This window comes from Porites lutea, chromosome 1 (genome assembly GCF_958299795.1).
Source record: "Porites lutea chromosome 1, jaPorLute2.1, whole genome shotgun sequence".
NCBI lineage: Eukaryota > Metazoa > Cnidaria > Anthozoa > Scleractinia > Poritidae > Porites > Porites lutea.
The window spans coordinates 50,086,076-50,091,662 of record NC_133201.1 but is presented as its reverse complement, the minus strand read 5'-3'; the positions used below and the strand labels follow the sequence as shown (position 1 = coordinate 50,091,662).

The following is a 5,587-nucleotide window of genomic DNA, read 5'->3' as shown; positions in this document are numbered from 1 at the left end:
TAAGTAACTAATTGGTTAATTCACTTTTGAAATTACATAATAGTGTCTACGATTCATAATCTTTCAAATCAAATCAAATCAACTTTATTGGTACATCCAATCAAAATGGGTTTTCACATACCAATTACAATAAAATCTAATATGAACAATAGAAATTCAATATAAACATTTGAAAGTGAAAAAACATTACCATACTATTTAAAGTGCTACTGTGATCAAATCAAGCATTATTTGTGTTTTACGATTTTTAGAATGTTTAATAGCTAATAAATACACATACCAAATTTGAGATCCTAATTCTCACTGGAAGTCCGATTTTCTAAGCCGTGTTTTCCTTCAGTGGCGGTCCGCCATTACCGAAACTAAAAATGTCCGAGCAAAAGGGGAGGGATTGGATCGAGGTCGACGGGGTTGCCGGTGACGTCATCTTATCCCCAGAAGCTGAAAGAAAAGTTGTTCTTGGTAACTCTTCTTGGTCAGTTTTATCGTGCAAAGATGCTCTTGTTGCCACGTTGTCCAGGACTGCAGCAACAGTCTCCAATCCGAAAAAGGGAATTTCTTTGCACAGGCAAAAGAGCTCTGTGGAACGCATTTTTCGAACGTGCAGCGAGAACTTCAACCTCAAGGAGCTCTGTATTAATTTCACGTCCGATTGCTTCGAGAGGCAAGTTCACGTAAAAGACGCTGCAAGTACGTAGAAGAGGAATTCCCGGAGCCAATCCAACTATTTGTAAAAATAACGTACCTGGCAAGTCCAGTGTCATGTCCGCGAGAAGCCGGCTTATGGTGAGTTAACACTCATAGCCCTTTGACTCTTGCTTTGTGGGATCATGTCATAATTTTCAGTTTGGAGCCGGGATAGAAAGGGCAAGATACAAATCATTAGTACGGTTTTTTTCGAAAACACAAACTTAAGTTATATACACACTGACAGAGAAATAAACAGAGATGACAAGAAACGATCGCCCAATGTAGTATTTTGTTGTGTTTCGCGTAACTTCGCGGCGGTAAAAAATGTCGACCGAAAATTAGAAAAGGGGCTAATTTTTTAGTAGTCTGTTTTGGTCGTATTCGCTGCAGTCGCTGAACTCGTAAAAATCATTTATGGATACTGAACTGTGAAATCTTAGTTGACAATGAAGTCATTGATTCAGTCTTCATTTTCTGTAGGTGCAGTTCAGTGATCACTTTCCAGTATGTGAAGTTCAGTAAGACGCTCAATGACCACACAGTAGTTCAATAACCGTAGCAATAGTTAAAAAAAAAACGCATATTAAAGTTGTTTAATCTCTGTATTTTACATTATTTAGACATTCAGGAAAAAATAACGGATTCCCATTTTTGGATTTTTTAGGATATTTAAAGAATACCCACAAAAATCCCAAATTTGGAAGAGTGACACAAGTCCCAATCAGGGAACTTGGTTGGGAATTCCCTGGTTGGGACTTGTCTCACTTTGCCAAATTTGGGATTTTTATGGGTATTCTTTAAATAAAATACCCTAAAATATCCAAAAATGGGAATCCGTTATTTTTTCCTGTGACATTGTTCCTACTTTACAGTAAGTGATCGTAAGTATCACTGTTCAAAATTATCTTGCCTTGAGGCCTGCTAGTTCAGTTTTCATTTTCCTGTAGGTGCAGTTCAGTCAACACAGAATAATTATATAGTTCAATAACCATACAGCTAGTAGTACAATAACCATAGCAGTAGTTCACAAATGGCACAGTTTGCTTTCATTGTAGGTAATTATTTGAGGGGGTTAGTTTGTTCAAGCCACTTCCATCTTTGTATTTTATTTAGACATTGTCCCTCCATCATAGCCAGCCACATCAAGTGCCATTGTTCAAAATTTTCTTGCCATGGGGCCTGCTGCTAGTTTGATATTTTTCCTCTTGCAGTGCTAGTATCTGGTCATAGCTTTACAGTGGAAATGCTTCCACTTGGTTATGTTTATGAGTAGTGTCGTTGCTCTAGATCCTGTTATTATTTTGGTTTGTTCCAAAACTTAGGCTGGTGGGTGGGGCCTTCAGCCTTGGATTTTATGGTCATTAATTTGTATTTTGTGATTTATTTTGATAGAGTGCTCCAACTCCCTTTTCATCTTTCAAGTGTTATTTTTTGATGTTATAATTATTTAATGATAAGGGGTAAAGGGTACTCTTTGATTTATTTTGATTATTGACTGATGTCACTTCAAATACTTTCTTATTTGGAAATCCCTGGAAGATGGTGAGAAAAAGGCTTGTAGTACAAGTCATGATGCAAGAAGTGCTGCATTGATAAGGGATGTTTCTTTTGATGATCTTCTAATAAAGAGTATTACTGCTGATTGCTACATAAAGAAAGCCAGTTAAAGTAGAGGGTGAAGGAGTTGGAAAGGACAATATGGAGTGACATATAAAAAGACTACATACAATCCTTTTCCATTGTCTATATAAATACATTTTCTCAAAAGAGTTATTCCCTTTTTCATTGACTGTATAATTATGTACAATTTTTAAAACAATTTGTAACTGTTTTGTACTCTTTTCTGTTTGGTATTCATGTGATTTTTGTTACATTTTCTTTTTAGGCTTTTTCCTTTTTTCAAGGAACCAATGTATATATACAATTTCTTAAAAAAAGAGGAGACTGTTTTTTTACTTTTATCTGTCTGGTTTACATATTATTCATTTGCCTGTGCCAAGATATGGTTAGCCAAGGGGTGTAGCTGCCCAGCCATAAGTTGAAACTGTGCATCCAACCACCTTGCCTCAATGACCGCAGTTTTTATTTGTTTTGTCTTTCTTTGGAGAGCCTTTTGTTTTTCCTCCAGCTCCTGCTCTTCCTTTTAAATCTTGCATCACCTCTTCTCCATGTAACAAACTTTAAAGTATAGTTCTTTGATTGATAACCTTGTAAATGTATGCTCATGTGTGCAGCCTGTCAGGAAAACCCTTATGTTATCTGAGGAGGAAACCTGAACCCTCCCGAAAGCAGAGCCACACACTGAACATGAACCTCGAGGGAGAGAGGTTGAAGTAAAATAACAAACTATTCTTAAAACTGTGAAAGGTTTGAACCCAGAAGTCATTTCATAAGAAGGTTGTACCACGTCAGTTATAATGGTATTTTTAAATTAAAACTGGTTATTGACCAGATAATTTGGTGAATTAAGTTGTGATGTTATTGGTTCTACAAAGAGAGAAAATCAAATAAAAAAAAAAACAGGTCTTTTCACGACTTTCAACTTTTGACATGGGCAAGTTAAGGAAAATCTGTTGGAAAGAGTGCCTTTCAGTTAGTACAATTGCCAAGTTTGAAAGTGATCTGTTGGAAACTATACAACAAGTATTCATCAAAATTGCAAAATTTTACAGACATTAATTGTATAGTGGGGGACACAAACTTTCCCCCACCATACAAACGCCTGAGTGTAAATTTTTGCAACTTTGCAGAGCTCTATCTTCCCCCACTTAGGACCTAACACTTTTAAACTAGGCAGGTTAACTGTTAGACTTGCTACAAGTCGACCTCTCATAAGTTCTTAGTGAGCAAAGCAAGCTTCAACAAGGTCACACAGTGGCCAACCAGGAAAAAAAATGTAAAGGACTTTTAGAAAGTCTAGTTAACTGTATTGTAATGTGTTCATTCCAGTGGTGTTGACAGATTTTCCCTAAATTGTCCATGTCAAAAGCTAAAAAAAAACAACGTGGCTCACTGTAGAACCAATAACATTGCCACTTAATTGACCAATCAGGTCAATGATTGTCTATGATTCATCATCTTCAAAGCCATGATGTTGCCCAATTTCATGTGGAAAGCTGCCCTTATTGCTTTGTAAGCACAACATGGGTATGGATAAGGCTTGGAACTTCCAACAAAATCCCAAACAAGTCGAGTAAATTGTCTGTAGAACACTGATCGGAGAAAACTATAAAGAAATAAAAAATATTTTCTCAGTCCATCCCCAGTTTGGTCTTTTCTACTTGTTTGTATGTTGGACTGTTTGATTTTGTTTTTTATTGTAGCTTGTTCTTTCTGATCATGCAGTAAGGTAAATGGTGTACACTCCTTGTTTTATTTTCTTTATTTTATATAGGAGTTTTGGGCCAATATTATTATAGTAATTTTTTCAGGGTTCTAGAAAATTAATAAGAAAAAAAATAAGTCTATACTGCTAGGAGTTTATATTTTCTTCGTCAACAAGGGTTTGAGTATAATTCAACCTTATTTACCAAATAAATAGATATTTCAGGTTCACCTACAAGACACCCAGGTGAACAACATATCAGTTTAACAACTACAGCAAGAGGACGAATAACAACAAAATAAACAACAAGGAGTGAATAAATTACTCTGATTCCGTTTTAAGACCTTGAGTGAACAAATTTCGGTAACTTTTTCTAGTTTTCGTCTTCAGATTAAGCGATGCAAGTTGAAGAAGCCACCGGTTCAGGCAAACATCCTGAAAACCGGGATGATTGATGAAGAGTATTAAATGCAGACACCTTCCCGTTCTACTTTACCCATACTTCCCTTACACGGTCCATTTCTTTGCAGCAAATACACTCCTCCGTTTTGGTGGTGATGGGACCTGATGGCGACGGACCAGTTCGAACAAGTGCACTTAACAAACAAAAAAAGACATGTGCTCCGTTCAATATTGTTTTTATTTCACAAAGTTAGAGAATTTAGATACTTGTACTGGGTTCCCTTCTGCTGTGAGCAAATTACATCACAACAGAAACGCAGTACGATGAAAAAGAAAAACAAAAAACGACAAAAAAACTCAATCGGAGTAATGCCTACCATGCGCCTATTTCACCAGTAAAATGTCTTTGGAGCTCGAGATTACGATCTTCTTCAAGAATCACGCTTTCCTCGAATGCGGCGACCGCTTCTACGGTCGCGTTTGGCTCCAAATCCTCATCGTACGGGATAAAAGCAGTTCCATTGCCGTCCAAAATATCTTTCTGTTCGACTGTTTTAAATCAGATTGGTCTTTCGAAGAAATGGACGAAGAACACGGAACAGACGACACCACAATAACACGCTAGAAGTAGTTGTAGCGAGACAGTGGTGAGTTTTGTGGATAAGATGACGTCACAGGCGACCTCGATCCAATCCCTCCCCTTTGACTCGGACATTTGTTGTTTATGTAATGGCGGACCCATTTTTTCCACTTCCAGACATCTTTCTTGTGGGAACCGCTTCGTCAGATTGGTCTGAATTACATTTTTTCGTGAAGTTTTAAGTCCAAACATTAAGTTCGAGCCCAAGAATTTCGTTTAGAAAGACTACGATTTTCGTCGCAGTAGCACTTTAAAAAATATAAAATATGCATAATTACACCTATTGAGTGTCAATGGCTTAAAAACTCGTCAAGGGCACGTCCTTTAATCGCATTCTTAAAAACATTAAATGACTCTATGTTTGCTAAACTTTCTGGAAGGTCATTCCAGAGCTGAACAGCCCTATATGAGAAAGATCGCTGACCTGTTGCTGATCTAAAAGATGGTACATGAAGTTTATCTTTATTCCTAGTATTTCTAGTATGCATCTGCCTTCTTGTCGAAAACTTATTACACAAGGATGGTGGGGC

General features: G+C 37.0%; 1 long non-coding RNA gene across 1 annotated transcript; it reads right to left on the bottom strand.

The window, feature by feature from the left end:
• Nucleotides 1-3,247: 3,247 nt before the first annotated feature.
• On the bottom strand, nt 3,248-5,083 carry LOC140953743 (uncharacterized). Its single transcript, XR_012167469.1, has 3 exons — nt 4,795-5,083; nt 4,494-4,611; nt 3,248-3,916 (listed from the first exon to the last, which is right to left on the bottom strand). It is a non-coding gene; the product is annotated as an uncharacterized lncRNA (long non-coding RNA).
• Between the last annotated feature and the right edge of the window lie 504 nt (nt 5,084-5,587).